Consider the following 12483-nt stretch of genomic DNA (forward strand, 5'->3'; position numbering starts at 1 on the left):
GGCATTCTTTTTCGAAACTGGAAAAATGAGTCATAACCCTCCATTCTGACCCTGCAGTCTATTCTATGTGAGCCTGTTTAGATAGTAGTTCTTTAAGAACCTGTGGGCTGGCTCTATTATTTCTTTGGCCATGTTTTACATGGTTAGATCTGACCAGTGGTTGGGCCTCATCAACTCTCTGGCAAGAATTGCCCTGTCAGCCTGTGTCCTCAGGTATCTATCATCCAGAGTCCAGACAGATGGAGTGGTGGGAGAACAAGTGCCAGTTCTGCTCAGAACCTGCTGAGTGACCCCCAGCAGCTTACTTAAGGTCTCAAATCCAGCTTTCTCATCTTTAAATAAGGAGGTTGGATGATACCACGTGCTGTCATGAAATTGTCAAGCTCCACCTGTAGCACCCTGGGGCACATCTCCATGGACTTGCATCTTCTCAGGCACTCTCTTTGGGGATGTTGGCTTTTCCCATTTCAGTCTCATCTTGCTGTCCTGCAATCTGCTGATTCCTTTCTGTTTTGTTCACATGAATTTTATGAGAGACCATGAGGTCCCACAATCAAGATTACATTTTAGACAGGTAAGTCCATAATTTTTTGAGCCAACAAAAAGCATCCATCCACATGAATATTTATCTTTCAAAGTAGTGTGTTGAGTGTGTGTGCGCATGTGTGCATCTTTATTTCAACAAAAGGCTGCAGTTGCTCAGCACACTTGATCATTTCCTTTCTGGGAGACATCTTCAGACTGGCGGTGTGGTCCTTTGGATGAATTCCATGCTGGTGAATTGTCATCTTCTGTCAGGGAATGTGATCTTTGTGTAATAGAAAACGATTGCTACTTGAAAAGTTGCCTAGGGTTTGAAGTGGACGAATTGAACTAGGAGGAACAAAAAATTTCTCTAACAGAGTAACAAAGTCATTTGTTGGAACAAAATCCAAATCTTTAAAGAGCACTTTTGATTTAGACCTCAATGAGACAAGGATGGGAGAAGCCAAAGATTTGAACTATTTGGCATGAAGAAGAAATGGGAGGCAGACCATGCTCCACGTGGGAGGAGGGCCAGTTGTGTCCCAGGAGCCTCCCTGTGCACATAGGACTGGTTGGGGTTGAGGGTGCATGGTGGCATGAAGACTCTGGGGGTACCTCTTTCTCTTACAGAAGAAATAAATAACCTTGAAAAAGAAAAAGAACATGGTATTCTGCTTCTCCCTGTAGAAGAGGGAGGGAGAAAAGAATGAGGAAGAGAGTTGGTAGTGAACAAGGGTCCAGAAGAGGTGGTAGGCTGGCCTGAGGAAGAACCAAGGCTGGAGAAAGGTCACAGGTAGCGAACACTGGATAGTTCATAGAATGCCAAAGACTCACCACGAGGCTGAAAATCCCACCTTTCACTGTAGCTCCCCAGTATGTCAATGTTGCTTTGAGGACAATGAAGAAAGGGAACTGAGTTTCATGTTGGAGCTGACTCAGGCTGAGGGAAGAAGGCACCTATGTTAGTGACAGATTTTACCCAAAGTAACCAACTTTCACGTTACAGGAAAAATGGAGGCTGTGAGCAGAAATCGAAACTGTCCTACACAAGCACTTCTGTAGATAAGCAGAGTGCCTGGTATTCACACGCACATTTCCACAGCCACACAAGCCTTTCACCCCTTAAAATGCAAATGTGAACACATTCAGCTGGCCCAGAGATAGTCTTTCTGCAGCATATAATAATAAGCAATGTATATAAGCTTAAAATGATGCTTCGTAATCTTAGTATTACATTTTCTCATACTTAGAAATTTTCTTACATATTCAATAGTTATCCATTAATTAGCTCTGTTCAATGTCAGCTCCAGGTCTTAAGTTATCTAAAGAGCTTGGAAATTTATTTAATCTGATACATTCCAATGTATAGCTTTATATGATAAGTTTATTTGAAAAGTGATTCAATTTAGAATAACATCAATTTATAGTTTCATAATCATAACATCATAGAAAAGAAATGTTTACTTTTTGTTCAGTAAACTATTTAGGAAGTTCAGATTAACTATTGTCTTCATGTGAAATCAAGCCAAATGAAATGTGCTCTTGCATTGTACATGATGTAGATAAATCAAAGAAAGGACTTACCTGCTTTTTTTAAAAACCAAAATTATGAATATAATGATTTGCCTTAATTACCACATGTGAACTTGAATTTATGAAATGTTCCTAAGCAGCCAGCAGCCTCAGTGCTGAGGCCATGTGACAAGGTCCTGGTTTCATGTCCACACGTCTCCCTGTATAGGCTGGGCGTTCACGATCCAGGCTGGCTAAAGGCGGAGTGGATTATGTCATGGAGACCCTGTTGGGTGTGCCTGTCTCTCTCCCTCACCATGGAAAACAACATTTTGAAGCTTTGCTGTATAAACTTTCCCTATATTAGCAGTTTATGTATGAAGACATTTTTTCCCTCAATACCTAGCTCATTAAAAGTGTTAGAAGATAGGAATATTAGATTTATATAAGTGCTTATTTTTTCTATATGTTAACTGGAACAGAGCTCATTTGATCTAAGAGACATAAAATCTAATTTATTAATATATTTTATGGCTATACACCAAATGGTCCAGGCCTTTCTCTGGTAAACTCAAGACACATGGGTCACAGATACATAGATTCTTGAGTTTTGTTTTTTATTCCTCTTTTTTCTTTTTTTGGAGAGGTTTTCGCTATAGGGTGCGTGCGCTCACCAGACAGACAGAGACAGAGAGAGACAGAGGGATAGATAGAAAGGGAGAAATCACCCCCCAGAGGGGATGGCCACGCCGCAATCCCTTCTCCTCCATTCTCTCAGGATCTTGGGCATGCACGCATACACGCCCTGCGTGAGTTTAAGCCACCGGGTCCGGGACTTGAACCGTGGTCGATTACGTGGGAGTCCAGTGACATAGCCATTACGCTAACTGCTGGTCCCTAGATTCTTGAGTTTTTCAAAATCATGTTACCCTGTATGTTTACTTTAAAAATGGTTTTTATTACTAAAAAGGTGAGTAAGAACAGAGGACATACATGTCTCATAGAATAGAGACAAAATAAATGGCAGCCACTATTATCAAATCTAACAAGTAGGAGTGTCCAGCTGCTTAACAGACTTTCTCAGACAGGAAGGACAATTCCAGGATGTTGATTAGGGTTGATTCGATCTCCAGCTCCTCTGAGCTGACATCTTTCTTCCTTGGGAAAAAAACTGGACATGTTGGTGAGGGTGGGGTAAAGAGGGGCAACAGTGGAGGAGGACATTGACTGAAAAACACAAATAGGCCTGCTGGCATCCTGCAAGGATGTAAGTTGTCCCTCCAGCGCCCTGATATTTCTGGAAAATTGTATGGGATGCTCACAAATAAATTTTGTCTTGCCATGTGTTGGGGGAATTTACAAAGAACTGAATGTAATAATTTAAAAATCTGAATATAACTTTTTTCTTCTTGCATAAATGACTTTTGAAGTTCTTAACAACCCAGTGACTCAGTAGTGGCCCTCCAGCTCAGTAGTGACTGAAGAGTAGGTGTAAGTTGCAAACCCACAAATTCGGTTTGGCCAGATGGGTTCCTTCCTGTGAAGCTTGCTCATTGCAGAAAAATCAGAGAATGCCCAAATGAAAAGAAGCTTCAGTTAGTAATGTGTGCATATTCTTTGAGGTTTTTCTGTTTTTGTTTTACTGTATCTACATCTCCAAATATGAATTAACATTGTTACTTTGTAATTCAAAGTAGATATGGTAAAGGTCTGTTACATGCATATCTGAAACATGCTTCTTTTTCGTAAGTATACTTATTTCTCCCATGAGAGGGTCAGAAAAAGAGTGAGAGCGATTGAGAGAGACAAAATGAGTGAGAGACAACAGGGTCCTGGTATTACATTCATCCCTACCCTTTAGCCAACCCCCGATCATGAGCAATCATGTGCCTGCTACACGCAGAGTGGTCTCTAGACTTGAACTGGGAACCTTCCCGTATGTGGTATTGCTTTGCAGAGTGTTGCATTTAACTGCTGTGCCACCATCTGGGGTTCCTGATACACCTTTGCTAAGACTTATAATCTTTTCTGGGCTGGCTGGGCCTACCATTTGCTCTCCTCTGTTATTAGACTATTTCTAGTTTCAACCATAACAAATGCTACATCTGTAACTTATCCTCTGAGTCCTTATTTATTTCCTCAGGACAAATTTTCCAAAATGAAATTTTGGGTCAAAGGACATAAATAAAAAATAAATAAAAAATAAATAAATAAAATAACTTCCAAAAAATTTTACTGCTATTTTAGATCTATAGAAAAATTGAGGGAGTAGGAAGTTCCCATATACCCTACACCCAGTTTCTGCTATCATTTACATCTTACATTAGTATGGTACATTTGGGAGCCAGCAGTTAGTGTGGTGGTTAAGGTGCTAGACTCCCACATGGCTGACTGTGGTTTGAGACCCAGGCCTGGTGAATGGCTTTCTCACTCTCTTCCCCCCAACCCCTGTGTCACTCTCTGGTGAGCACAGGTGCTCTATAGGAAATTAAAACAATAATAATAACTTTTTAAAGTTAAATTAATTCTTTTAAAAAGTCTGGTACATTTGTTACAATTAATCAACTCATATTGACAACAGTATTACTTTATTTGGATTTCCTTAATTTTTCCCTAGTGTCCTTTTTCTGTCCCAGGATCCCATCCAGGATTCCACATCACTTTTAGTCATCATGCCTCTGTAGGCTCCTGGGGATATAACAGCTCCTCACACTTTCCTTGCTTTTATAATGGTTGCATTAACTCTACAAATATATGTGAGAAAAACAGCATGTTAACACTACTCTGAGGCTTTCAATCCATGAACATGGTTTAGCTTTCCATTCATTGATGTATTTGGAATGTCTCTTTATAACATATTATTATGGAAAAAATCAAACAAACAAACTAACAAACAAAATAAGATGAGTCAGGTATTTTGAAGAATTTCCCACAGTTGGGATTTGATGTTTTTCTCATGATTTGGACTGGGTATTTTAATTTTGAGGTTGCAGACCACAGAGGCATAGTAACATTCTAATTGCCATCATATCAAGGGTGCATATTATCCACATGGCTCTTCACTGATGTTGACCTCAATCACAGGGCTGAGTTAATGTTTAAAGCTAGCTGCTCCCTACCCTTCACACTGTACTCTCTGGAAGGAAGTCACTATAAGAGTCCACGCTTAAAAATAGGGAGTTCTGTTTCATCTTTTTAAAAGAAAATTCACTAGAGGACACATGTACTCTCCAGACAGAGAGGAGAGAGAGAGAAAGTGAGAAAGCACTCCCCAAAGGGGATGTTCATGCCACAGTCCCTTCTCCATTTTCCTCTTGGGATTTTGGCCATGTATGCACATGGACCTGGAGTGTTTTTCAAGCTGGAACTTCTGGGACTGAACCATGCAGTTAACCATGTGGGATCTAGCTACCTTAACCACTATGCCACTGGCTGGGATTTGTTTCATCTTTTCAAGGGACAAGTATTACACAAATTATTTGGAATGAATATGCATGGACGTTTGTCTATTCTGTCTCAATTGTTTACTTATTTGATTATTTATATTAGAATGGACTAAGGACTATTGATTTTATACTCTGGATTATAATCCAACACTATTTTATTTTGTTGCTTACATTGTTCCAGGTTTCATTAATTTGTCCCTTGAGATACTCCATCATTGTGGAATATTTTTTCAAGCATGTTCTGACTTTCTGGCATTATCAGATGCTCCATGCTAATCTTATATATTTCCTGCCCCAGTCCTAGTAGCAGCCATATATATACATATATATTTTTTTGCTATAGGGCGCGTGCGCTCGCCAGACAGACAGAGAGAAACATAGAGACGAGAGAGAAAGTGAGAAAGCACTCCCCAAAGGGGATGTTCATGCCACAGTCCCTTCTCCATTTTCCTCTTGGGATTTTGGCCATGTATGCACATGGACCTGGAGTGTTTTTCAAGCTGGAACTTCTGGGACTGAACCATGCAGTTAACCATGTGGGATCTAGCTACCTTAACCACTATGCCACTGGCTGGGATTTGTTTCATCTTTTCAAGGGACAAGTATTACACAAATTATTTGGAATGAATATGCATGGACGTTTGTCTATTCTGTCTCAATTGTTTACTTATTTGATTATTTATATTAGAATGGACTAAGGACTATTGATTTTATACTCTGGATTATAATCCAACACTATTTTATTTTGTTGCTTACATTGTTCCAGGTTTCATTAATTTGTCCCTTGAGATACTCCATCATTGTGGAATATTTTTTCAAGCATGTTCTGACTTTCTGGCATTATCAGATGCTCCATGCTAATCTTATATATTTCCTGCCCCAGTCCTAGTAGCAGCCATATATATACATATATATTTTTTTGCTATAGGGCGCGTGCGCTCGCCAGACAGACAGAGAGAAACATAGAGACGGAAACGGAGAAATCACCCCCCGGGGGGATGGTCACACCGCAATCCCTTCTCCTCCATTCTCCTCTCGGGATCTTGGGTACGCACGCACACGGGCCCGGCGTGAGTTTTAAGCCACCAGGTCTGGGACATGAACCGCGGTCGACTACGTGGAAGTCTGGTGACATAGCCATTACACTAACTGCTGGTTCCCAAGTAACAGCCATATTTTAAGGAAAGTAGGGCACACATTTTTCAGGGGTTTTCATACACATCGCTGAGTTAGTCACCAAAAAGTTTATACAATTTGTAGTTCAGCCAGCAGTGTATGGCTACTCATTTGTCATTACATTGCAATAATCTAAAAATAATGTTTCATCATTCCTTTAAGTTGGTTCCACTAATAATTAGTGACTTTCCCTAATTTTGTAAATTTATTATTGATTTGTAATTTGGAAAATTGTCTTTTCATGTTCTTAACTCCTCTTTCTATTAGAATGTTTGTTGATAACATTTTGTAAGAATTGAGTATCTAAAATGTACAGTAACCTTTTGACATATCACATAAATTGCAAATATTTGTCTTAGTTTCTTATTTGCCTTTTGAATTTATAGATTGTTTTTCATTTAAAAACAAAAAAGGCTTTTAAATATGGTAAATTTTACCTGGCATAAAAGAGGAATTACCCTCTTTGTAATCTTTGTAATGCAGAATCTCTTGTACTCTTTTCCCAACTTCCATAATCACCAAAATTTTGCCACTCTTATTTTTGCTACTTCTCTCACATTATTATTATTAATTTTAAGCTGGAGTTCTTTAAAGTAAATTCCAGCATGTCCTTTTACCTATATATACTAATGTATACATCCTTAACTAACAAGAGCATTTTAAAACACAAACACCAGGGAACCAGCAGTTAGCGTAATGGCTATGTCGCTGGACTCCCACGTAGTCGACTGCAGTTCACATCCTGGACCAGGTGGCTTAAAACTCACGCCGGGCGCGTATACGTGCGTGCCCAAGATCCCAAAAGGAGAATGGAGGAGAAGGGATTGTGGCGTGACCATCCCCCCTGGGGGGTGATTTCTCCCTTTCTGTCTCTGTGTTTCTCTCTGTCTGTCTGTCTGGTGAGCACATGTGCCCTATAGTGAAAAACCTCTCCAAAAAAAAAATAAATAAATAAAATAACCAAAAAAACCCCCACAAACACCACACATTATCATACCCACCAAAATTAAACAATTCCTTAATGTAATCTAGTACATAATTCATTATCAAATTCTCAAAAATACCTTTTAGAGTTGAGTTTTCTCAATCAGGATCCAAATAAGACTTGTATGTTGTGTTTAGGTATATATTAAGCATCCTTTATTCTTTCTGTTGTATTCTTTTTTCTTCTTCTATTCCTTAATTATTATTTTTAAATGCCATTGATTTGCTGGAAAAACTAGTTCATTAGATTAAAATTTTTTATAGTAATAGATCTTTGTAAAAATTATGTTTTAATTTAATTTTATTTATTATAATTATTTTTTAAATTTTGCCATAGGGCATGTGTGCTCACCAGAGAGAGATGAAAGAGAGAGAGATAGGGAGAGAGGGAAGGTGAGAATGGAAGCTGCCAGGTCTGGAACTTGAACTGTGGTCAGTCATGTGGGAGTCTAACACCCTAATCACCATGCCACCTGCTGGCCCCAGTTCATTGGATCTTTAAAATTTCCTGTATTGTGGATTTGGCTGATTGCTGCCTAGAAGAGTTCTTAAATTTTCTCTCTATTCCCTGCATATTACATAAATTAGTAAGTAGTTGGATCCAGAGACTTGATTAAATTCAAGGTTTTTTTTTATTTAATTTTTTTTTATGATAGGGAATATGTACATGTGCATGCATACCAGAAAGCAGGAGCAAGAGAGATAGAGAAAGCACCCTTGACAGGCTGTCATCACGCTGTGATCCTTTTTCCCCAGTCCCGTTACTCCTCAGGATCCAGAGCACCCTTGCGTGCCCTACATATTTGCAGGTCAACCTAGAATCTGAACCCAGGGTCAGCCTTGTGGTTTCCAGCCTGTAATCTGGTGTACTATGGATTGTGCCACCAGACTGGGCCCAAGTTCTTTCTATTTTAAAAATTATTTGTTGGGAACCAGCAGTTAGCGTAATGGCTATGTCGCTGGACTCCCACGTAGTCGACCGCGGTTCACGTCTCGGACCCGGTGGCTTAAAACTCACGCCGGGCGCGTGTGCGTGCATGCCCAAGATCCCGGGAGGAGAAGGGATTGCGGCGTGACCATCCCCCCTGGGGGGTGATTTCTCGCTTTCTGTCTCTATGTCTCTCTCTGTCTGTCTGGCGAGCGCACGCGCCCTACAGTGAAAATCTCTCCAAAAAAAAAAAAAATATATATATATATATATTTGTTTATCTATTTATTTTAAAAATTTAAATTTTTAAAGAGATTTTTGCTATACGACATGTGCGCTCACCAGAAAGAGATAGACAGAAAAACAGAAAGTGAGAAATCATCACCTGGGGGATGGCCGTGGCCTGGCAATACCTTCTCCTCCAGTCTCCTCTAGGGATTTCGGGCATGCATGCACATGTGCCTGGCATGAGTTTTAAGCCATTGGGTCTGGCACTTGAACCACAGTTCAAGTGATATAACCATTATGCCATCTGCTGGTCCCTATTTATTTATTTTTAAGGTTTTTGCCATAGGATTCATGCTTGCTGGAGAGAAACAAAGAGAGTGAGAGGGAAAGTGAGAAATCAGCCCCAGGGGGATGGCCATACTGCAGTTCCCTCTCCTCCATGCTCCTCCTGGGATTTTGGGCATGTATGCTCAAATGCCCAGTGTGATTTTCAAGCTGCCATATTTGGGGCTTGAACCACAGTGGCTATGTAGAAGTCCAGTGCCATAACCACTATGCCACTTGCTGGCCCCACCAAGTTCTCTTTTTAAGGCAAGAGCACCTCTTAGGTGGTGCTGTGATTTCTTGCTGGATCTCATCAGGGAGGTTCATTACAGTTCTTCTACCTTTGGCGATGATCAGTTCAGATGAGTGTCAAGTTGTTTCCTCCATTGTAAAGTTTACATTTCATCTCATCAGCTCTGTAGTTCCTCTGAAATATAGCTTGGAAGAAAAAGATAAAGTGAGTGCTTTTTGTTTCCTTTTTTTTTAAATTTTCCAGAAGGTGCATGTGCTCACTAGAGAGAGACAGAGAGAGAGTGAGAAAGCACTCCCCATGAGGGATGGTCATGCTACAATGCCTTCTCTTCCATCCCTCCCTTCTTTTGGGATCTTGGGCTTGCACACAATCCTGGTGTGCTTTTCAAGAAACTGTGCAGTTGACTTTAAGGGATCTAGTCTCCTTAATTAACCACTATGCCACCAGCTTGTCCATGTTTTTTTATTTCCCCCCTATTGATTAATTTTCAGAGTAATGAGCTAATTAGAATGATGATCAAAGAGTTCTAAAACGCTATTAGGGGGACCAGCAGATGGTGTAAGGGTTATGTCACTGGACTCCCATGCAGTGAACAGCAGTTTGAGGCTGGACCTGGTGGCTTAAAACTCACACCAGGTGTGTGTGTGTGTGTGTGTGTGTGTGTGTGTGTGCGCGTGACCAAAAAATCCCAAGGGAATGGAGGAAAAGGGATTGTGGCATGGACAGTGCCCCTGGGGGGTGATTTCTCGCTTCCTGTCTCTGGTTTCTGTCTCTAGGGTGAGCTAACGCATCCTATAGCAAAAATCTCTCTTAAAAGAAAGGTTATCATGGGACCAGCAGATCGCATAATGGCTATGTTGCTTGAACTCACACCAGGCGCGTGTGCGTGCGTGCCCAAGATCCCGAGAGGAGAAAGGAGGAGAAGGGATTGCGGCGTGGCCATCCCCCCTGGGGAGTGATTTCTTGCTTTCTGTCTTTATGTCTCTCTCTGTCTTTCTAGTGTCCAGCCATATAGCAAAAACCTTTCCAAAAAAAAGAAAAGGTTATCAGGAACTCATGAAGTTTTTTTTTTTTTTTTTTTTTTTAGAATTATTTTATTTAACTTTATTTACTTGTTTAAATTTGACCAGAGAGGGTCAGAGAGAGAGAGAGAGAGAGAGAATGTGGGAAAGTGAGAGAGCAAGCCACCAGGTTTGGGACTTGAACTGCAGTCAGCCATGAGGGAGTCTAGCACCCTTAACTACCACACCACCTGCCACCTGCCTCATGGAGTTTTTATATATTTCTTGTGTTCTATTCCATTTCAATAATTTGACTTTTAGATGCTTGAGTGTTCTATCTTAGGGCAGTGGGAGCCCCTTCAGATTGGCACGTGTATTTTTTCTTTTTTTAAGATTATAATAACATTTTATGGGAGGACATTCAAAAGGCATCGATGAATTGAGAGCTAAACCGTGTTTATGGATTGGAAGGCTCAATAGTGTTAACATGCCATTTTTCTCACATGCATTTATAGAGTTAATGCAACTTCAACTAAACCTCCAACAGGATTCCTGTGGAATTTGACAAATGCATTTAAAAATTTATATGTAAATGCAAAGGGCCAGGCCAAGCCACTCTAAAAAGAACTCGGTGGGAGAACTTGAGCCACCAGAGAGTAAGACCTGTTTTAAAGCCACAGTTGAGAGCATATTATTGGTGCAAGGATAGAGATACAGACCACTGACTTAAGTATATGCTTCTGCTACAGATCCATACTTTAATAGACCGTGGATATATGACAACAAATTATCACTTTTAAAAAAAATAAACTAATTCATGAGAAAAGAAGATTAGAATTTCTACCTCGCACCATACACAACCTATCTTAGGTGTACAAAGACCTAAAAATAGAGAGTAAAATTATAAAGATATTAGAGAATAAAACAGGATATCTTCGTGACCTTGTGACAGGGGAATAGTTCCTAGATAATAAAGAAAAAAAGCATTTACCTAAGAGGGGAAAAATAAGACACACTGAGCTATTTTCAAAGTAGTAGGTAGGTAAAAGACTTTGGAATATGCCGGGACCAGCAGTTAGCGTAATGGCTATGTTGCTGGACTCCCATGTGATCGACTGCGATTCGCGTCCCAGACCCAGTGGCTTAAACTCATGCCCGACATATATGTGTGTATGCCCAAGATCCCAAGAGGAGAATGGAGGAGAAGGGATTGCAGCGTGGCCATCCCCCCTAGAGGGTGATTTCTCGCTTTCTATCTCTCTGTCTCTGTCTGTCTGGCGAGCGCACGCGCCTTATAGCAAAAATCTCAAAAAAAAAAAAGAAAAAGACTTTAGAATGTGCCATTTGTAAAGTCTGTTTCCAACTTGTGACTGGGTATGTAGACAGGTTGGAGGTCAGTTTTAGAAACTTTTATGTCAGCCTGACAGTGTATTCTATGTTTGCTTAATCTAGTAATTAAAACATGAGGCGTACGTTGTGACTGCCATTAAAAATTGTTTTTAACACTTTACATTTTAAATCTATCTGCCACTGATTAAGATGAAAATCAGATAAAGTAACAAACCAGGGGTGGGGTAGTGGCATAGGGTAAAAATGCAATGCTTTTGGAGGCAGATCCACAGGAGATGGTTGTCATTGCTTTGGGGAGACCTTCCTGAGCATGTGGGCGGGTACCGGAGTGCCCATGATCCTGGCTGGCTGAAGCTGGGGCTGGATCTCGGTATCAAGACCCTGTCTGGTGGGGGAGAATGCATGCTCGCTCTCTATCTGAAAGAACAAACTTAAACAAACAAACAAACCAAACTAACAAACCAAAATGTGTCTGATGTGACAGATAATTTAAGAAATACTGAAATAGACAAAATGGAAATCAAGAAATCAAAAAAGTCTACTAATGTAAAACAAAATAAATGGAAAAAAGATGTGTGCAGCACATTAATTTCTAATGGGATATAAGAATCAATTCAAATCAAGAAAAAAGGGGAAAATCAGCATGAACAGACACTTCACATGAGAATTTCTAGTACCTTGTCAGTAGGCGAGAGCTGTTTAACCTCACCGTCTTCAGGGAAATGAACTCTGAAACCACGAGGAAGCCACAATGTT

General features: G+C 40.3%; 1 long non-coding RNA gene across 1 annotated transcript; it reads right to left on the reverse strand.

Moving 5' to 3' along the window:
- Window positions 1–656: 656 nt before the first annotated feature.
- LOC102489376 (uncharacterized) lies at window positions 657–9529 on the reverse strand. Its single transcript, XR_335307.2, has 3 exons — window positions 9465–9529; window positions 1380–1465; window positions 657–808 (listed from the first exon to the last, which is right to left on the reverse strand). It is a non-coding gene; the product is annotated as an uncharacterized LOC102489376 (long non-coding RNA).
- Window positions 9530–12483: the final 2954 nt, after the last annotated feature.

This window comes from Tupaia chinensis, unplaced genomic scaffold (assembly GCF_000334495.1).
Source record: "Tupaia chinensis unplaced genomic scaffold, TupChi_1.0 Scaffold000386_1, whole genome shotgun sequence".
NCBI lineage: Eukaryota > Metazoa > Chordata > Mammalia > Scandentia > Tupaiidae > Tupaia > Tupaia belangeri.